Source organism: Carettochelys insculpta, chromosome 12 (genome assembly GCF_033958435.1).
Source record: "Carettochelys insculpta isolate YL-2023 chromosome 12, ASM3395843v1, whole genome shotgun sequence".
Classification (NCBI taxonomy): domain Eukaryota; kingdom Metazoa; phylum Chordata; order Testudines; family Carettochelyidae; genus Carettochelys; species Carettochelys insculpta.
The window spans coordinates 23,956,795-23,979,310 of NC_134148.1; the positions used below are offsets into that span (position 1 = coordinate 23,956,795).

Genomic DNA, 22,516 nt, shown 5'->3' on the forward strand with positions numbered 1-22,516 from the left:
CAGAAAAAAAAGAATCCATCTTGTAAGAGCCCACCTTTCTAAACAAATAAATGGCATAACAGGTCTAGTGCGCAAGTATATTAAATGGTAATGAAGAGAGCGTGGACAAGTTATACAGGTTGAACCTCTCTAGTCCAGCTCCCTCGGGACATGACTGGCGCCGAATCAGAGAATTTGCTAAACCCTGGGAGACCAATTTTGTCTAACACCATTACGAACACTTCCACTGCTTACTGGGCTCTTAGAGGACGTTAGGGGTAAATTACAGCTAAGTAACAGCACTGAACACTGACAGCTAGGACTCATGGCTGTAAACAAACTTCATGGGAAACTTGGCCGCATCCCTGATAAATTGTCATCCAGCTAACTAAAGTCATGTGAGATTACAGATGTTGCAGGAGAAGAGAGTGCTGGACTAGAGAGTTTCAACCTGTATTGGAAAAGCTGTAAGGGTCAAATTTGCTGTACATGACACCTAATTTTGGATTAGATGATTTACCTGTTATTCATAGACCATGCCACAGACAATGCAACATTAGGTAGAGCAAACCATTCCTCGTTGCTGAATTCCAATTATTATCTTTCCTGGCTTCTGATTACTTTGCTAATAGGGTAGTCCACGTTCCATTTTTCCTTGTCTGGAAATTGTATTATTGTGATCTTTTTGGTCCTAGCCAAAGAACCTGAAGGTACAAGTTAATAGCTTTATTTGGAGATGTTATGAGCTGCTTATACTGTAAAGTGAATGATTCAGTTTATGTATGCGTTTAAAGTAGGATTTTCAGAAGCACTCAGTGTTGGCCTACCTCTGCCCTCACTGATGTCAATGGGACAGTAACTAGGCCAGCTGGAAGCACTTTTGAAAAATTCTATTTGTTGTTTTTATTTTGCGAAGAGAATGGGGTGGCTCAGGAGACACTGATAACTTTTCAGTGGTGCAAATGTGATTCTAATGCTTCACACCCCAAAGTCATTGCACTTGGACAGCTGTCACAAAAGATCATGGTTTGGTGTGAACATCTTATGGATGGTAAAACTTTAAAAGAACCCTGACAGGCACAACTTGATGAGCTCTCTTCTTGGCAGTCTCAGGAAAGAAGCCACAGGCTACGAAGGAGCTAATGAAAATGAAGCCAGAATCATACACTGACTACTAGGTAATCCATTGAGGTCAAGCGGAGGGGCATTGGTGAGCAACATAAGGAATCCAGGACTGCTGATGCACCTACTTGGTGGGTAAATGGCAGATATCTCTCTCCAATGCTGTGAAACAGATACTATTAGTGAGCACCAAGCTCACTTAGGGCTTGTCTAGCTAGCTCCCTACTTCAAAGGGAGCATGGTGAGTAGGGTGTCAGGAGATTATTAATGGAGTGCTAAGCTGCATATGCAGCACTTCATTAAGCTAATTCTCCCCCTCGACAACTCCGAAGTGTTAAACTTTGAAGTGCCGATCCACGTGTAGCCGCAGCTATCCTGCTGGTACTTTGAAGTGCCTGAGCAACTTCAAAGTCCCTTTACTTCTCCTCTACACAAGATCTGTTCACACAGTTGCAGATGAGTTGGATGTGTGTGTTACACAAGGATCAGGAGTGAAATAGTTTAACATGTTGAAATTTACAGTTAACTTTGGATTACAGAGTAAATAGTTCTTCACCCACAACAATGCAGGCTGTTCGCAGTGTCCCCTTGAACGTGCCTGGTGGCTGGCTTATTTGCTAATGTGGAAAAAGTTTGTGAACCCAGTTTTATCATGCACACAGACAAATGAAAAATTTGGCTGAAAAACCCAACAACAGAAACAAAATGAAGAGACCAATCAAATTTTGCCTCCCTGCTCAGGTAGACAGACTACCACTAGCACAGCTCGAGCCAGTGCACTAAAAATAGTAGTCTGTCTGTAGCCAGGCCCGCCAACAGCAATTCTGGGCAGAGCTGTCAGTGAGCCCCCACGTACACACAAGCTGTGCCCATGTGGAGGCTGTCCAGCTGACATTTGGCAGGTACTACGTTTGTGCTGGCTGGTGTCCAGCAAGCTGCCACCTGTGCTGCTGGACGTGGTCTTCCAACATCATCTAGGCTTTCACATGCCCACCTGGTAGGGTTTCCAGCTGTCTAATTATGCAGACCAAAGATGCTTGCGCCACCTCCTGCCATTCCTCTTCTCTGAGGAGCTGCGTATATCTCACCTGTTTCCAAGGCCCTGTCACCACTCACTCTGTTCCCCGCCTTATTGTTTATCTCCCCTACTCTCACTCACTTTCACCAAGCTGGGGCAGGTGGTGGAATGTAGGAGAGGTGCAGGCTCTGGAAGAGAGTTTAGATATGGGAGGGGGTGCAGGGTCTGGGGAAGAGTTCAGGTGCAGGCTGTAGGTTGAGGCAGGTGGTTGGGATGCAGGAGGGAGTGAGGGGGTCACCCAAAGCAACTGGCATGCCCCTCCTGGCAACAGCTTCTAAACAGGGGCAGCCAAGAGGTCTCTGCATGCCGCTGCCTGCAGGCACCACCCTCATGGTTCCCATTGGCTGCCGGTCATGGCCAATGGGAGCTGTGGAGTTAGTGCTCAGGGTAAAGGCTTCATGAAGACTCTCTGCCCTTCACTTCTGGGACCACAGGGACAGGACAGGACAGTCACTTCCAGGAGCAGTCCAGAGTGAGGGTGGGCAGCAAGCTTGTCTTAGCCCTGCTACACTGCTGGCAGAGGTGGCAGCTGGGGATCCCTGGGCCCTTTTAAATCACCTGTGCCCTTGGACCATTGCCCTCCCCCATCAGTAGGCCTGGCTGTAGCTGTTCTGGTGGCAGCTTGGACTCAGGTGGCTAGCCCAGGTCCACCTGACCCCCATAGGGCTGAGCTCTGGCAGCTTAGCCTGAGCCACCAGCAGCCTCACTCCATTCAGGCTGCTATTCTTAGGGTATGTCCATACTTATGGGAGGTTCGATGCACCACGATCAAGCTTCTGGAGTATGAAGATGTGGCAAAATCAATCTCTCTGGGCTCAGCCAGCCACCTTGGCCTACGCTAATGGTGTAGCTAGAATTGCATATCTGTCATCGACTTTGTTCCCTGGTGTAGATGAGGCCACAGTCTGTTAACTTGAGCTAAGCTAGTGCAAGTCTGCCAGTGGTAGGAATCGCACCTCCCAGCTGCAGTGTAGACATACCCTAAAGGGTGCCCTGATTATATCAACTGGGGCAGTATGGTCCTTTCAAGGCACAACATGGGCTCCCAAATACAGGCAAGATTGCCAGCATAGCTCTCTGTTGGAGGTGAAACACAGAACCATCATTTTTATATCTGCCTTCTTTTGTGTTTGCTAGGCAAAATGCCTTGTTCTAAATGAACAAAAGGACCGTTTTCTACGAAAAAAATTAAATAAAAACAAACAAAAAAAACCACAACTGTGAACGTAATCTCATCACTTGTGGGTAGAATGAATGAGTGAAGATAATATTAGGCAAGGGCAAGTGAGGGAGTGGTTACAGAGGAGGACAGGATTCCGTGACAACAGAAAACAGCCATACATTTTAAAATAAGTCAGAGAGAGAGGGATATTTTTAGGCCCCTGACTGGCCCCGTTCCACAGGAACCTTTTGAAATCCCCCCTCACACAGCTTTATTTGCATGAGTTCCCCATAATGATGTGAATTTCAGCCCCAATGGCTAATTTGAATATTTCTCCAAAAGTTATTCCTTTCATTAAAAATGTAAGTAGAAAAATAAAGCACCTTCAAAATCATGACAGATTTTTAAATTTTTTTTTTCAAATCACAGTGGAAGAAATGTTATTCTTAGCTGTAGTAATGCATGGTTCTACACAATTCTTAAAGTGTCATCACAACCCTGGTTGGGGTTATGGATTTTTTAACCGATATCATTATACTGTACAATTTTTAACCCCTCTTATACAGGATATCAACTATAAGAGTATAAGCACCTTTATATCAACCTATTAATGTTCATATGGGGGTGGAGGTTGTATAGCTTTAACTACACCCATACAGTTAAAGCATTTTTTTAATTTAGTCAAGACTTGCAAGACAATGCATCTGACGCAGTGGGTCTTTGCCCATGAAAGCTTATGCTCCAGTATATCTGTTAGTCTATAAGGTGTCACAGGACTAGTTTTTGCAGATGCAGACTAACACAGCTGCCCCTCTGATACGCTGAGACAAGACTGTAGTCTCTCTAATCTATAGAATCAGCATCAGAGCAGCTCTCTTAATTGCTACAGCTGAAGAACAATTGGTTTTCATGTTGGTGTCAGAGAATTGTTAAAAAGGCAGTTTACATATCCTCTTGCTGTCAACCTGTACACATGCTTTGTGCTCTGCAGCATCTCATCAAATACTTTAGTTAATTACTTGCTAATTATGACATTGCTGAATGGCTATACTGTGGCAACCATATAATTATGGAGCACAAAGTACTGAGCAGTTATAAGTCTGAGCATATTGAATGGTTACAATAAATCCCGTGCTCATTATTTGACACCTGTTTAACATTCCTAATCTGTTTGCATATCATAATCTCAAAGAGCAACACATAAAGCAATATTAGCAATGCACAGTAATTTAAACTAAGAGCGGGGAGTACAGGGAAGCTTTGTTTTGTGTTTGTGTTGTGAAGTTATATTTTATATGAATGTTCGCTGTACATCAAAATAACCTGGAAATGAACCCAAACCCACTCAGTGCATGGTTATCTTTTAGCTAACATCAGTATAACTTCATAGATTTCACTGGAGTTAATCCAAGATTACGGCGGTGTAAATAAAAGGAGAACAAGGCCAGTGTGTTTTCATGAATACCATACTGTGGGCGAAATCCATAGTACAGCAGACAAAAGTTAGGAAAGGTGCCTTTCTGACTTCCCAGTTCTGGGAACATTGTAGGATTTGAATGGCCTCTGAAACAATTTAGAGCAGCTATCAATAGCCTATCCTCAAAGACATAGGAGTGGAAGAGGCTTACAAGAGTTCTAACAAGTTTCCTGTACGTTTAGGGAAGGAGGGAAGGTGGCGTAGAAATGTCTATGTCAAATTTACACATTCAGCACATTTTCCTGCATCAGTGGAATCCTCAGATGCTACATTAGGAACCTGGGAACAGGGGGTAAGAATCTGGCCCTGTGTTTTGCCGTGATGAGTAAGTAAAATGTGCCACCTTTAAACAAAATATTTTCTTTCTATCCTCTCTCCACATCACTGTTCGCGCTGTCTCAAATATATTCAAGTTCTGGAGCTGGGAAAACTTTAAATTTAGTTATCATTCATATTATACATGCTGCCACCCAGAACAAGATATTAGGATTCCTACAGCTGTTGAACAAACAAGATAATTTATTAAAACTCAGCTTAAGTTTTATACACATCTCTCATCCTCACCATGAATAGTTTTCACTTTGTTCTCACAATGGAATGCTAAAGCAGGAAATGTCTGATCAAAGGGTTTTCAAATTCATTTTAGAGAAGTGAATCACTCAACATTTCTACTGTCTGGGTTCTATTCAGTAACAATGCCACCTGCAGCATAAATATGCACTTAGAGAAAAGCTTAATGACAGTCATGTACAGAATACCTAAGCAGCACATAGCTATCTCCTGATTTCCCAGTAAATTTAAAGATCTTTCCATAAAGACATATCTTGGTTGTACTGTAACTTCTTTGCCGTCTGTCTGACTGGCTCCACCGTCTCTGTATAGTTATTGAAAGGTTGGAGGTTGACAAAGAACCAATATTGTATCTGGCTATGCTTACACTACAGAGTTATCTCAAAATAAGGTATTTCAAAACAGTTATTTCAAAATATCTTATTTCAAAATAACACAGCTACTCACAGGCTACATCTACACTAGCACACTACATCGAAGTAGCCTATTTTGACATAAGAACATCGAAATAGACTACTTCGACACATATCATCTACACGTCCTCCAGGGCTGGTGCCGTTGACGTTCAACGTCGAAGTGGTGACGGAGAATGTCGAAAGGAGCCACCCTGGAAGGAAATGCAGAGCGTCCACACACACATGTGCACCCCGTCAAAATAAGGGGACAGCAAAGCCCCAAGCCACTCCCTTAAAGGTCCCCTCCCAGACACACTCGGCCTGCACAGCACAAGATCCACGGAGCCAACAACCGGTTGCAGACCCTGTGAATGCTGCATGGACCCCCAGCTGCAACAGCAGCAGCAGGCAGAAGCCCTGGGCTAAGGGCTGCTGCGCGCGGTGACCATAGAGCCCCACAGGGGCTGGACAGAGTGTCTCTCAACCCCTCAGCTGATGGCCGCCATGGAGGACCCCGCTATTTCGAAGTAGCAGAACGCGTATCGTCTACACATGCCCTACTTCGACATTGAACGTCAGCGTAGGGCACTATTCCCATCTTTGGACGGGAATAGCGATTTCGATGTCGAGATGCCTAACGTTGATTTCAATGTCAAAATAGCACATGGCACTTGTAGACACGACAGGTGCTATTTCAACGTTGTGCTGGCTACTTCGAAGTAGCCGGCTAGTGTAGACGCACCCACAGTGTATTTCGAAGTAGCACCCAGCTATTTTGAAATAGAATTTCCTGACACGTGCTGTGGCCATACTAGCCCCTCCTTTTGGAGCGGCTATGATAATATGGCACTTTGGAATATGCTAATGAGGCAGCACTATGAATATGCCGTGCCCCATTAGCATAATAGCAGCTGCAAGCGCTTCGACACTGATGATTTCAAAATGCACATGGCCCATGTAGCCAGGAGCCTTTCGAAACAACCCCCCTGATTTCGAAAGCCCCTTTTTCCCAAAACTAAATGGGAGTAAGGGGATTTCGAAATCAGGGGGCCATGTCAAAAGGCCCCAGCTATATGGCCCACATGCATTTCAAAACTGGCAGTTTCAAAGTGCATGTGGCCACCATTATGGTAATGAGGCACTGCATATTCATGGCAGTGCCTCATTAGCATACTCCAAAGTGCCATATTACCATAGCCCATCCAAAATGAGGGGCTACTGTGGCCACAGCCACAGTGGTGTTTCAAGCCGATCATGACTCATGGTCTTCCAGCTTAGGCCACTTCGGTGTGGGAAAAATGAATGAAAATGGACAGCGTCTCCTCGAACTTTGCACGTGCCACAATCTGTGCATCACAAACACATTTTTCCAAACCAAGCCACAGCACAGAGTGTCATGGAGACACCCACGCTCAAAACACTGGCATCAACTAGACGTGGTCATCGCTAGACGCGATAACCTCAAAAACATCCTTCTGACATGCAGCTATCATAGTGCCGACTGCGTTACAGATCACTTGCTAGTTTGCTCCAAACTCAAGGTGAGACCTAAGAAGCTGTACCACTCTAAACCTACTGGAAGGCCCCGCATTGATGCCAGAAAGACAGCAATCTCAGAGAGAGCTGAAAAATTCAGTGTGACCCTCAAGGAGAATCTACAGAGCAGCCCTGGGGGTGCCGATGTGACATCCAGATGGCAGCAGCTGAGGGATACAATTTACAACACAGCCTTGTTGGTGTTTGGAAGAAAAGCTAGAAACACAAATGACTGGTTCAAAGCTAACTCCGATGAGATGATTCCAGCCATCGAAAAGAAGCGCGCTGCACTCCTGGAGTACAAACGCTCACCAAGCCAGAATACCCTGCAAGCAGTCAGAGCAGCCAGAAAAACAGTACAGCAGACAGCCAGGCGCTGTGCCAACAACTACTGGCTCAAGCTATGCAGCAGCATCCAGACCAGTGCTGAGTCTGGTAATCTCAGGGGAATGTACGAGGGCATTAACAAGGCATTAGGACCCACCCAGAACAAGATGGCACCTCTGAAATCCAAATATGGTGAAGTCATCACTGACAAAGCCAAACGGAGCGCTGGGTCGAGCACTACTCCACGCTGTACTCACGCGAGAACATTGTGTTTCATACAGCCCTCAATGGAGTCGAGCTCCTACCAGTAATGGACGAACTGGATCAGGAACCAACTGTCAATGAACTGAAGAAAGCCATCGACAGCATTGTGGTAGGAAAGGTCCCAGGCCAGGATGGTATACCACCAGAGGTAATCAAGTGTGCCACGGACACCCTCCTGGAACCCCTACCTGAGCTACTGTGCCTGTGCTGGAGAGAGGGAGAGGTTCCACAGGATATGCGCGACGCTAACATTTTAACATTGTATAAGAACAAAGGAGACAGAAGAGACTGCAACAATTACCATGGAATCTCCCTCCTAAGCACCACTGGTAAACTGTTCACTCGTGTCATCCTCGGCAGACTCCAGAAGATTGCTGAGAGGGTGTATCCCAAATCACAGTGTGGATTCCAGGCAGAGAGATCTACCGTTGACATGGTCTTCTGTCTGAGGCAGCTGCAGGAGAAATGCAGGGAGCAGAGGAAGCCACTCGATATTGCCTTCATTGATCTGACCAAGGCCTTCGACTTGGTCAGCAGGGATGGACTGTTCAAACTGCTCCACAAGATAGGCTGTCCTCCATGGTTACTCAAGATGATCCAGTCGTTCCACGAAGACATGAGAGGAACCATTCAATATGACAGCACATTATCGGATGCTTTCAGCATCAGGAGCAGCATCAAACAAGGATGTGTCCTTGCTCCGACGTTGTTCGGGATCTTCTTCGCGCTCCTCCTGAAGCATGCCTTTGGATCTTTAACAGAGGGCATCTTTTTGTGCACAAGATCTGATGGGAAACTGTTTAATCTTGCAAGGCTGAAAGCTAAATCTAAGGTGCGGGAAGTCCTCATCAGAGATATGCTGTTTGCAGATGACACTGCTGTAGTATCACACGCAGAAGACCAGCTTCAGAAACTACTGGATCGGTTCTCCAAAGCATGCAAGGACATTGGGCTTACCATCAGCCTAAAGAAGATAAACGTAGTTGGTCAGGACATTGCTGAACCTCCATCAATCAGCACTGACAACTATACATTAGAGGTTGTCCACGAGTTCATTTACCTCGTGTCCACCATCACTGACACCCTGTCGTTGGAGACTGAGCTAAATAGGAGGATCGGAAAAGCAGCCACAACTCTGTCCAGACTCAGCAAGAGAGTGTGGAATAACATCAAGTTGTACACCCACACCAAAATGCAAGTCTACAGAGCCTGCATCCTCAGCACCCTCCTTTATGGCAGTGAGTCTTGGACCCTGTATGCCCGCCAGGAAAAGAGGCTGAACGTCTTCCACTTGCACTGCCTCAGGTGCATCCTTGGAATATTGTGGAAGGACAGTGTGTCCAACACTGCCGTCCTTGAGCAAGCTGGAATACCAACCATGCGCACCCTCCTCAGGCAGTGGCAGCTCTGCTGGCTTGGCCACATCCACAGGATGAATGATGGAAGGATCCCAAAAGACATCCTGTATGGCAAGCTAGCCTCTGGCAAAAGACCTCCCGGACACCCCCAGTTGCGCTATAAAGATGTTTGCAAGAGGGACCTAAGGGAGGTAGACATTGAGCTGGACAGCTGGGAGGAGCTGGCAGACGATCGCAGCAGATGGAGCCAGGAACTACACAAGGGCCTTCAGAAGGGTGAGATGAGGACCAGACAGCTAGCAGAGGAGAAGCAAGCCCACAGCAAGCACAGTAAGGACCTGCCAGACACCCATTAAACATGCAACAGATGCAGCAAGGACTGTCACTCTTGTGTGGGCCTTCACAGTCACAGTCGACGCTGCAAATGATGATTCCAAATGGAACTACGAAGGGCACGATCCATAGTCTATGTAGACTGAAGGATGCCTACTACTATTACTACTACTACTACATTGGATGCCATTGGATCACATGACATGTCACAACTTGGTGGGTTTGGATTTGAAACACACTAGGAACCCAATAACTGCTGCACAACTATGTCCAACACCAGCTAGGGATGGATTTGACCTTCGGTCATTTTTGTGGCTGTGCTCAGCAAATCTGGTAACAGAGTATCACCTCTTGACAATTGTCAGCCACAGCCCATGCCCGCTTTACTGACAGTTATACTTTGTTCATTGATGGAGTAATTAATGGAGACATCAAGGGTTTGTTGTGTGTAATTATCAAAGTACGTGCAACTGAGCACGTGCCCCTAAAAATAAGCATGCTCCGGCATAGTCACCCTCTGCATACACACACACATCAGTGACTTGGCTCAAGGAGAGCTGTTGCATTATTAACTTCTGAAAAGAGAAGTGTGGTTTTTAAATCAGCAGACTTTTCTTGGCATCTCTGTAAGGGAAGTTCCTCTGTAAATGACAGAAAATATTCTGAGGCCTGGAGATAGTCATGCTCCTCTACATACTGGACTGGCACATTTTGGGGGTCAGTTTAAGAAGGACAACACCAGTAAGTAGGGTGACCATCCATCCCGTTTTAGCTGGGACTGTCCCTGGACTGCTCTCCAGAGAGCGTCCTGTCTTTTTTTAAAAAAAAAACAGGCTAATTGTCCCATATGTTGCAAAGCTGGGACCTGAATTTTAAAGAGATGGTGCTTTAAACAGCACGGACTGTTTGTTTCAAGAGCCAGCTGCAGAAGGGGTGTGGGCTCTTTAAACACATTTTTTAAACATGCTGTTGCCAGCAGCCCGGCCCGGGGCCATGGGTGGAGGGGATGCAGGAAGGGAAGGATCAGGCTGTGTGGCTGACGTGGACTCTTCTCACACTCTTCTCAAACGCCTTGGTCAGGTCTGTACAGACAGCATACAGATCCAAGTTCTGCTCTGTGCACTTTTCCTGGACCTGACGAACACCAAAGATCATGTCAGTGGTGCTGCGGCCTGGGTGAAAACCACACTGTGCCTCTGGTAGGTTCTCCTCTGAGATGCTGGTGATCAGACAGTTAAGGATGACTCGAGCCAAGATCTTCCCAGCAGTACAGAGAAGGGACATGCCCTGGTAATTTCCACAGTCAGCTTTGTGGCCCTTGTTCTTGAAAAGCGAGATGATTGTGGCACCCTTAAAGTCTTTGGGCATGTCCTCTTCTTCCCAGATGCTGATGAAGAGGTTGTGAAAGGCTTCAAGTGACACTGGTCCTGCCGCTTTGAATATTTCAGCAGGGATACCGTCCGTCCCAGGGGCTTTGCCATAGCTGGTCTGGCTGATTGCCTTTCTGACCTCATCCATTGTAGGGGGCTGGTCAAGACTGTCTATTGTGGGTTTCTGAGGGATCTGATCTAGGGCCACAGGATCTCCACCTATTGTTGATGCTGTTCTTCTCCCTCGGAAGGGTCATGCCATCTGCAGACAGGAGAGGTGTAGTACTTGGCTTTGAAGGTCCATATATAGCTTTGATAGCACTGAAGAATGTCTTGGAGTTCTTGGTGTCAGCGTAGTATTGGAGTTCATCAGCTTTACTCTCCCACCACTCATCTTGCATTTTGCAAAGAGCCGTTTGCGCCTGGCTCTGAAGGGATTTGAAATGATCATGTTTGGAGATTGAGGACTGATCATTTTGCCATAGCAGAAATGCGTTCTGCTTTTCCCCTAAGGTCTTCATGATGGCCTCGTCATTTTCATCAAACCAGTCTTGGTGAACTGTCTTTTTTAGTCCTAGAGTTGATTTGGCTGACTCCGTCACGAGGGTTTTGAACTGGTCCCACTTTTGTGTTGGGTCTCCAGTCAGAGATCCATGGGACGTCAGCACTTCGTCAAGGCAGGCTGCGAATTTCTCATGATGACCAGTATGTTGCAGCTTCCCAATGTTGAAGGAGGGTCTGACAACCTTGAGCTTCTTGCGATGCAGTGGTTTGATGTGCAGCATAAGGACTGATCTGACAAATCTATGATCAGTCCAGCACTCAGCTCCCCTCATGGCCCTGGTGATCTTAACATCTTGAATGTCCTGCCTGTGACTGATGACATAGTCAATCAGATGCCACTGTTTTGATCCACAGGCTGCCTACATGCAGGTTTGGAGCTAGGACTCCCAGTGGTCATCTCCACCTGTCACTTCGCCCCTCCTCCATGGCCATGGGACTTTCAGGTAGACAGAAGTGAGGAGAATGTGCAAAGAACCTGTGCGGCAGAATGTTTAAAGTGGCAAACCCATTGCACAGGGGCAGTTCCACTCTCTCAACCTCAGAAGCCTGGTTCCAGGGGTACGAAAAGTCATCACAGCTGGGACTTCACTGGCTGCAGTGGATGGCCATGCTGTCTTTGGTGCCTTGTCATGGCCTTCACTCTCCACAGACCATTGCAGAACCGTCTTCCTGGTCGTTGGATCTTGCTGTTGATCTCATCCATCCAATCCGCCGGGGCTGACTTTGCATGCTGGGATAGGCAATTCCCTATCTCACCCTCACCTGATTTAGCCCACCTGTCGAAGCGGTTTATCAGGGTGTGGCCGCTGCATGCTACAGCTTCTTGGAGCCACAGGTGAGAGCTGGGTGCCAGGTGGTGACCAAAGGTGCATGAATTGCCCCTGAAGAGACACGACAAGTCCCCACACCAGAGCTGCTACCCCTCCCTGGACAGCCCATACACCCCTCTCTTCTCATATTGCTTGAGAAAGACAGAGGAGGCTGTGTCTCAGATATCCCCCAGACCCACAAACACTGCTGGCAGGTAATAGGATTGGGATAGGGAGGTCACGGCCCCAGGGCAGAGAACAGGGAGTGGCCACTCGGGAGGAAAAGGGAGGCAGCTGTTGGTGGCGGGGGGTTGCACTTAGCTTGGTAGCACACAGGCAGCACAAAGAAGCAAGTCTCTGGAGTAAAGGGCAGCTGGATCCAGGCAGGGGTTAGATGTGGAATCATGGGTTTGGAGGAGTCTCATGAAGGATGGGGGACAGGGCTCAGGAAGGAGAAGAGACAGAAAGACAGGGACAAGGAAGGTGGATCATGCAAGAGGGCTGGTAGGGCTGGATTAACTCTTCTGGAGGCCAGGGCTGTTAGCTTTTGTGGGGGCCCCTACGATCTGGGGTGAGCACAAAAATAATGGGCTCAATATAGGAGGGGAGAGTTCCCTCTAGGAATCTATGTTCTGAAGTACAGCTGGGGTTGAAGGGCTTGGGGTGCAGCAGAAAAAGGCTCCAGGCTGGGGCCTAGAGGTTTGGGGTGTGGGAGGTGGCTCAGCCTGGCCTACTGATGGGGCAGGGCAAAGGGGACAAGTGCCTAGGACCACAGGCAATTTAAAAGGGTCTGGGAGCCCCAGACCCATTTAAATTTCTCAGGCAGGTGTGGCAGGTGGAACTACCCCCTGCTCCCTTCCTTCTGCCTGTGACTTCGCCTCAAAGGCCAGAGCCACAGCCCCCCCCTCCCCCATTCGAGGGGAGGTGGAAAAAGGTGAGATGATGGCAGAAATAGGTTGGGGGTAGGGAGTTTGGCTGCTCCACTTTGCAGAGGTGTTAATGGTTCAGAAGGCAAAGAATGCTTGTTGCAACATAATTCTTCAGCAGTTTTGTAGCTATCTGAAACTGATCAATACTTTTTAAAAAAGATATCCTGTGTTACTTTACCAGTTGATACACGGTAAATTTCAAAACTGGAAGAACTTTACCCTAGATACTGTTTATATGACTTTTCCATTAGAGTTGGATTTCCAGGTAACTGATTTCCATCAAGGTTTAGCATTTGTTTGGGAAAGGGTATTTGAACCATTAGACTGCAGCCCTTATCTTAAGCTGGCCCTGCTCTGGGGAATGGGAGAACTTGCTAGGCCAGTACTGCAGAGGTGGGAAAGAAAGGGGTGACCCACAGGTAGCAAATAGAAAACAAACAGGCACCATGTGGCCTGGGCCTGGGTATCTCTGGGGTGGAGAGGGGCAGCTGGGCCCAGTGGTTAGATGGGAAGTCAAGTCACTGTTTGTGCGAGCTAAACCCATGATAGGAGATTTCAGTGGAAGACTGCTGGAGGCCGTATCAGGGCAAGGGTTGAGGATTTCCAAGCCTTTCAGTACTGTACCTCTCATGGGGATTTATAAATTACAAGATGTGAAAATCCAGTTTACAGAGTGGAGTATTAGAATGTAGGTCTGTTGTATACAGACTGATGGCAGGCTGAAAAGTTTGGCAATGGGCTTGGCACAGTGTGTATGGATATCAGAAAGTATGCTGTGCTGTACTGAATACAGTGAGATATTGCAAGATATTAGGTATGGAATGATATATTGTTTCACTTTAAAAGCTAGGGGTATAATTTATCTGTTGTAAATCCACTTACTCCAGTGATATTAAATGGAGGTGCAGGGAAAACTGGCCTAGTAGGTTTCATTCTCTTCTTATACTGCTGCAAAAATATCACATGGCTTACATTGTTCCAGAACCCCGTCCCAGGCCGCCTCCTCACTCCCAGCCTCTTGTCCAGACTCCGGCCCTCCTGCACACACACCCAGCCCTAATTTCCAGCAGCTCACTCACATACCCCAACCCTTCCCCACAAACCCCCAGCCCCCTGCTCTGGTTCCTGAAACACTCTCTCTCTCTCTCTCTCTCCCCCCCTACTCCTACTCACATTACCAGCCCACACTCTGGAGAAAAGCAAGATGAGGACAAGGCAGGAACTTTTATAGAGCAATAACCACTTAATTGTAGGTATGTATTTTAAATTGGTTCCTATTTTTGTTACAATAATGCAGTATATCTTTTAAATGGATGCTCAGTCAACTTCATGCTATTTTGAATGTTTGTGCTCCATCTGATGGACTGCCGTTGAACTCGCTCAACTCCATGCAATTTTACAATGTGTGCCATATTTCACATAGGGAAATATGGTCACCGTACCCCTAACCTTCCCAAATATTCCCAAATCCTGCAATAGTTGGCATAGATCAGGCAAAGCTAGTTCTTTGCCTGCTGTAGGGCAGAGGTATTCTCTGTTGGAACTTAAGCCTGTCCCATGATATCTCTGTGCTAGCAGAGTTGGCACAACAGTATCTTAAAGCAATGATAAATTTGGCTCAGTATGCTAATTAATGTAACCAATTAATTCTCACTGCAGTCCAATTAAAAACATCAGCCTTATTATATCCCTCTATATTTCTTTTAAATCCATAGGCAAGGAGGGAGAAATGTTTTCCTCAAAAACATTTTTCAGTTTGGTACACAGGAAGCATTGCTTGCTATCATTGTGATAAATGCTTTGGATTTGCCTTCATCAGAGGGCTTCAAGCTACCAAAAGACTGAGATATGGTAGGAACTATCATTTGCTTGTGCATTAATTTTAGAAAATTGCAAGGTCTTGGAAGATTATTTTTCACATTTTTACCTGCAAAAACAATCGTTAGCTGGTTGAGACATAACCATGTAAAAAGCAGACCTTTTTATCATAGGAACAGGAGGGGAAAACATAATAGATGACTCGACTGTCTCCTTTCATTGTTTGACCTTTAATTGAAAGATTGAAGATAAGTAGTTCCTGGGAGAAAGCAAAAGGCTGATTCACTTACCCTGTAGCTTCAAGTGAAAAAGCTTCCTGGAAGCCTTACTCTATGTTATGAATCATCCTCTTGTCATTCCAAGGAGTTCATAGCCAAGTAAAATGCTAGAAATGGATTGATAGTACAGTGATGGGCAGTGGGGCCTAAGTGAGAGGTGAAAGACCTCAGGATAATGTATTCAAGCGTCTCTTAGGTATTATTTTGTAAAGCTGATGTTTCTGACCTTGGGAACAGCTGTCTCTCTATATCAGATTCATGCTCTCTTTAAAATAATGCCATTTGGAAAGTTCACTATTTTACATGAAGTTTTTACAACGTAGCTAGACTCTTTCTGTTTCCTTTCAAGGAAATCGTATCAGGAACATCACAGTTTTATATTTGTGGGATGTTCAAGCATGCCAGCTGCCGTGATGTTATCTGTGTTGAGCACCAGACTGTGAATTTCATGGAATCAGACTGAACAAAAGAAGCTATAGACCAAGTTTGATTATAGCTAGTTGTGAAGTGTCCACTTAACAAATCCTAGGTATTGTGTGTCCATATGTCATTGGGGATGAATTTATTGTCTTGACCAGGAGCCATGTTTTCAAGGTGAGGCTATGTTGCCTTCTGTAAGGGAGTGGGATTCAGAGACAAAGGTACTTACCACTGCAGAGGGTTGCTCACTATGTTTTTATTTGCATGGGAAACACCTCCCCTTTCTGACTTCCATGCGAGATCAGACTTGTCTCACATTTGTGTTCCTGATTCTAGCTCACAGAGCTGCCTGTAGACTCTTGCACACGCTATCAGAATGCCATCAGTGTAGGAACTGCTGTTAGAAAACCCCACTGTCTCCACCGCCAGCAGGAAACGCATCATCCTGCTCTGCCTCAGGAGGTGACTTCTGTGGTTCTAGTATCAGGGAATTTGACAGGCTGGGGCTTTATGGTATCTTTTTAAAAATGTAACAAACAGCTACACCAAAAAAGTTAGTAGATTTCCTAGTAGAGAAGGAGTTCATTGTGGACTATTTAGCGAGATCTCTAGCTCCTTGAGCAAGTTCTTGGCTTAGCAAGACAAACGTACTTCAAAACATTTAAGAGGTTCCCTTACACTGACCAGATACCATGTATAATATGAGAAACGTCATATTCACTAAGAGAATTCATTTTGAATAAAAGGAAGGGGGTAAGCTGTCCTCTTGCTCTGCTATATTCCCCAGTATATACACACCTGACCACTTTGTCTGTTACATAAACAGTTGATATTTTCCACATAGTCAACACCACACTCCCTAAACCTCCCTTTTCTGTGGAGGGATGGCTGGCTAAGGAAGATTGTGTAGCAAAGGAGCTGTCTGCTTATATAAGGGCTGAATTTGGCCCAATTTTTTCTGAATACGTTGGGCTTAATTCTCATTTCTGTCATGCTGGTACAAATCCATATACACTAATGATCTCCTTCTTCATGTACACAACAGCAAAATCAGACATCTTGTTTCCAGCTGAGAGGAGTTCATAACTTTTCTGAGGAAGATTACAAGGGTTGGCATTTAAATGATCACAGCTAGAAATTGAAGTGAACACTTCACAGAGGTGAATAAGGTGCTGGAGAGATTTTTCCTTTTTTCTGATTCTTTTGTTTAAGTGGAGACAGCTTTCTGCAAAGCTGTATTGCCAGGGCAAAAGTATATTGATTTACATTCTGAAGGTTATCTTTCTACTGGAAAAGGGTAAAATAATTTTTTATACTTTTTTTTTGAGGGAAGAGTCTCCACAAATGCTGTTGAAATAACTGGTTCTGAGCGGCAATAGCAGTGTGTGGTTCTCTAACTGGTGGGATTTGATACTGGATGAGGTACATACTATATTTGGTTGATTTTTCCCTTGTTTCTTCTTTCATGCTGGCAAGTGCATTATCACCTTTCTTTTCGCTTTATCTATAGAATCTTTGGCTCCTGTTGTGTTGATAATGGATGTTCAGTTGGAAGGTGTCTGCTTGAGAATGAGTAGGTATTTGACTTATATTGAACCTCTCTCACAAGTCTTTGATATGTGGAACTACAGCTGATTTGATTCATACAGTAAAAACGTAATACTGTGTTACCCAAAATGTTCCATAGGATTGATTTTTCATATTTAATACACCTGTTTTTAAAAGTAAATGAAGGGGAGGTAACTAGTATTAATCCTTTTAAAGGCATATATCTTCCAGGTAATACAACTTAAATGGCTTATCCCTTAGCTACAAGGACCCTTTTTTTAATAAGTGAAATGTTACCTCTTTCCACTCATCGTATATTTTTATTTTAAATTCCAATTTGTTTTATGTTGTGCTATTGAATCATACAGGGTTTCCACAAGGATCTGTAAGAAATGGAATCTGGGGGTTTACACTTGTATTATTCCAAAAATGATTAGACTTCAATTTGTGAACAGGATGGGATTTTTTTTTTTAAAAAAAAAAAAAAAAAAAGAAGAAGAAGAAGAAGAAGAAGAAGAAACTTGTGTTCTTGCTTTTATTCAAATATTTGTTACCAGCATTTACTACTGAGATATTGCCTAATTCCTTGTATTTTGTTCAAAGGACTGGACTAACAATTTACTAAGGCTGGGTCTACACTTGCCCCCAGCTTCGAAGGAGGCATGTTAATCAAGGCGATGGGAGATTACTAATGGAGTGCTGTGGTGAATAGGTAGCACTTCATTAGGCTAATTTTCCCTGCGGCAACTTTGAAGCCTCAAACTTTGGGGAGTAAAGGCACTTTGAAGTAATGTGGGCACTTGAAAGTGTTCCGCAGCTACATGCATGCTGGCACTTCGAAGTTTGACACTTTGAGATTGCCGTGAGAGAGAATTAGCTTAATGAAGTGCTGTGTATTCACCGCAGCACTTCATTAGTAATCTTCTGTCACCCTGATTAACATGCCCCCTTCAAAGTTGAGGGCAAGTGTAGACAAGCCCTAAGTATTTTATTTTATTTTTTACAAATAAAAACAAAACCAACAAAAAACCCACCGGTCATCTGTTACATTTTCATAGAACTTGTCTTTCACCTGATAAGTGGCAGTTTTTTTCTTTCTGCTAGTCAAAAATAAGCAATGAACAGAAGTTGAGGATTTCCCTCAAAGTTTGGAATTGTTGGAGAATAAATGTGTTTTGGTTTAAAATATCTGTACCAGATGCAAAAATTACTAGACTTATGACTTCTATTAGTTTATTATGGTGCAAATAGTGCATGTGCCCAGGAAACCCCCAAATGCAGAAGAGCAGAGACAGTTCTGCTACATTTGGGTTCTGGGAGGCCCTGTCACCTCTGTGTAACACAAAGGATAGCTCCATGGGGTGTCCCTGAGCTGTAGCATGGAGGGAAGAAGAAGGGCAGGCAGGCAAGCCAGAGTTGATACACAGTTAGGAAGGTCTACCAGACTATGGAGTGGCAGGTACAGCTTACAAATGGATACTGCTTCAGCCTTGAGACTTCTGTAGTAGCTGTGTACAGGCTCCCCAATGTTCCGCAGAGTTGGGAAAAGGAACTCTTTCTTGGAACTGAGTATTGCCAAGCCTCTGTAGCCACCATATGCTAAAATGGTAAGTAGCTTTGGGTAGGGAGATATTCTAGGGCTGTGTGGGCCAAATCCACTTCCAAGCCATGGAGTGTTGGGGTAGCTCTACAGCTACATTGAGGAAGTGCATCATACTACTAGTCTTGGAAAGGCTGTGCTAGTAGCTGTTATGTCTCTGAGTGTGCCTGTTTTGAACTAGAAACTTTTCAGAAACCTGCTCAGTTTCAATCTGAAATGGCTGACCATTAGGTTAGTGCAAATGCATGCCTTCTCTCCAATTGTCTGATTCCAGAGTGCTTACTAGACATTCTGGTCACCAGTCCAGCCCTTGGGTTGGAATAGGTCCCATGATGCTGCAGCACCATCCTGTTTCAAACCCAGTGGATCTGTGCAAGACCTACAGGCCCATATTTTCTGTTTCCTAGTCCAACTCAGTATTCCCAACTCTCAGTATTTTGGGCTGCAGAGAATTGAGTTCCACAAAATACAGAGGCTGTAGAAGCTGCCTGCCTGCCTGTTTTACTATCATTTACAGTATAACCATGTCAGTTCTGCTGTTTTGAGGGGTTCCATAACCCCTTTTGTAAGGGATGAAATTTTACCCTGGAGACCAGTGGATATTGATTGTTTCTACATGCGTTACACTAGCTGATATGTTTTGGCCTCATTAGAGTTGCATAGGCAGAGTTTGTAAAGAGAATGTGTATTATGTAAATGTATTGCTGATTAGGATAATTTGTTAGGATTTAGAACAGATTGAATAAAAAAATTTCATTTTTAAGCTATTGACCAAAAATATATTTGATCAGAATGTTTTGTGTAAACACTATCGCTATTTGCCATGTTTTACATTTTACTCCAGTTGTATGTTTTCCCTGTTATGTGTTTAAAAAGGACATTTAAAAATAGCTTCCATGAAAGCAACAAATATCCAAGCAAATATTTGATTCAAATTTCATAGTCACCAGGCAAACTGTTTGTCTAGTGTGAGCAGGTGCAATTCCATTGATATCAATAGAGATATTCCAGTTTATACTGGTGCTGAATTAGCTTCTAAGTATTTTTCACTGTAATGTGCATCATTGTACGTGTGCAGCAGCTACAAAGCTGTTGTGTCAACAATATACCACAAAATATAAAGTGCCTTAGATATATATATATGGTTCCATGGTTAATCATAACAATGGAAATTAAACCATCAGAAGCTAGATAAGAATGATTACTGACTTCTGTCTGACTTCAGTTTATACAAAAAAAAAAAAAACCCTCCACCTTTACGACAATGTGTAGGGTATCAGCAATGAGCAAAAATGTTGAGCTCAACAAGATATGTTTACACATTGCTGCATATCTAGGGCCAGCATTCCTGGGGGCAGAAGGGGAAAGAAGGATACAAGATGTCTTCACCAATGTCCAAAGCCTAATCTCCATTAATAAACTCTATAACCATAGACCAGTTATTCTAACCTCAGTATCTGGCAAGATACTAAAACAAATGATTAAATAATGAGTTCAAAACAGTTGGAGAATAATAGGGTTAGAATGAATAACCAACACATCTATGTGAAGAGTAAATCAACCTAATTTCCCCTGACAGGATTACTGGCCAAGTGGAGGGGGAGAAAGGGAAGTAGTACATGTGATGTATCTTGAATTTAATAAGGCTTTTGGTATAAACCAACACAACAGTCTCATAAGGAAATGGTGGAAATGTGATATAGATGAAATCACTATAAGCTGGAAGCACAACAGGTTGGAAAACCATACTCAAAGACAATAAGAAGTCCTGTGGTACCTTATAAACTGACAAATATTTTGGAGCATAAGCTCTCATAGGCAAAGACCCACTTCATCAGATGCATGAGTGGGGGGTTCCAGAGGAGGGTTCAAAGAGGGTGTTTCAGTCAAAAGGAAGGCCAAAATTGACAAGGTCTGTTCAGTCACGGAGGATATGGCCCCTTATCAGCAGTTAATGTGGAGTTGTGAACATCAAGAGAGGAGAAATCAGGTCAAGTCGGTCAGGGAGGATGTGGCCCATGATCAGGAGCTACTTCAGTTTATACAAAAACAAAAAAAACCCTCCACCTTTACAACAATGTGTAGGGTATCAGCAATGAGCAAAAATGTTGAACTCAACAAGATATGTTTACCTATTGCTGCATATCTAGAGCCAGCATTCCTGTGGGCAGAAGGGGAAAGGAGGATACAAGATGTACACCTCCAAAGCATAATCTCCACTGATAAAATCTATAACCATCTATATCACATTTCCTCAGTTTCCTTATGAGACTGTTGTGTTGGACTATACCAAAAGCTAGCTACTAATAATGGGCCACATCCTCCCTGACTGAATTGACCTGATTTCTCCTCTCTTGATGTTCACAGCTCCACATTAACTGCTGATAAGAGGCCATATCCTCTGTGACTGAACAGACCTTGTCAACTCTGGCCCTCCCCTTGACTGAGACTCCCTCCTCTGGAACCCCCTACTCATGCATCTGACAAAGCGGGTCTTTGACCACGAAAGCTTATGCTCCAAACTATGTGTTAATCTATAAGGTGCCACAGGACTTCTTGTTGTTTTTGAAGATACAGACTAACTCAGCTGCCTTTCTGATTGAAGGGGATTGAAGGAACTTTATAAATGGCATGTAAGTAGTAAAGTGATTATAATGTTTGTTATACTTAATCTGTCATAATGGCATGCCAACCTGGATACTTGTTTGCTCACATCCACCCTCATGCATACAGTGTCACTGACAAGTTATTTACCTGGCACATCAGTTGTGAAGGCTTTTAATAAAAAGTCTGGAAGTTTCTGCTTAAGATGCTATGTGGAATCCAGGACATTTCAAGATATTAAGGTTTAGAAGTAATAGAGTAATTAAAAGTGTGAGGTATCGGAAGCGGCAAACTAGAAATAAGTGAAATATTTTTGGCCTGGACACTATTAAACTTTACTGAGAATAAATATGTGGTGGAAGACCAATTAGAAATCTTTATATTTCTGGTTTTGCTCTAATATGACTTGTATTTGCTATTGTTTATCTTGTCATATGACTAATGTAGACAAGCCAACACTGTGAGTCAGTGGGGCTAACAGACTTGCCAGGCTCCTGGGCAAGGTGTGGCGGGGCAGTTCTGCACTTCCAAAAGGGGCAGGACCTCTAGTGGAAGGGGCAGGGCTGGAGCTAGCCTCCCCCAGGCAGCCCTAAATGTTGCACAGAGTTCATAACATGTCTCCAATGGCTATTTAAAAGGCCCAGGGCTCTGTCCACCTGTAGCAGTGGTGGCCTATAGTCCCAGGCCCTTTTGAATCGCCAGGCACAGGAGCAGTTGCTCCCTTTATCTCATGCTGTTACCTGGTCTGATGTGACTAGTGTTTCCTTTCTGGGTTGACTATGGCCTGAATCTGCATTGTGGAATCCAGAATATCAGAGGAATGTAATAGCTTGCATCTGAGGTCTTAGTGTTGACTGCATCTGTACATTCCTTGTGGCTCTTGAGAGTTAGAAACATTTGGAAATTCTTCATGGTTTACACACACAAGTAGCCCCAACAAAACTGCATGGGGTTAAGATAGCTCCTGTGGGAAAA

At 44.4% G+C, this 22,516-nt stretch overlaps 1 long non-coding RNA gene across 9 annotated transcripts in view; it reads left to right on the forward strand.

The window, feature by feature from the left end:
- LOC142019784 (uncharacterized) overlaps nucleotides 1-22,516 on the forward strand; it is a 252,227-nt gene that overhangs the window by 145,697 nt on the left and 84,014 nt on the right. For 5 of the 9 annotated variants that reach the window (XR_012647191.1, XR_012647192.1, XR_012647195.1 and 2 more), the window contains one exon: nucleotides 21,305-21,570. The exons of 1 other annotated variant lie outside the window; for it this stretch is intronic. This is a non-coding gene — a long non-coding RNA (uncharacterized LOC142019784). Of the gene's footprint in view, nucleotides 1-17,117; nucleotides 17,212-17,299; nucleotides 17,363-21,304; nucleotides 21,571-22,516 lie in introns of all 9 variants that reach the window. 3 more of the 9 variants (XR_012647189.1, XR_012647190.1, XR_012647197.1) reach the window with 3 other exon arrangements.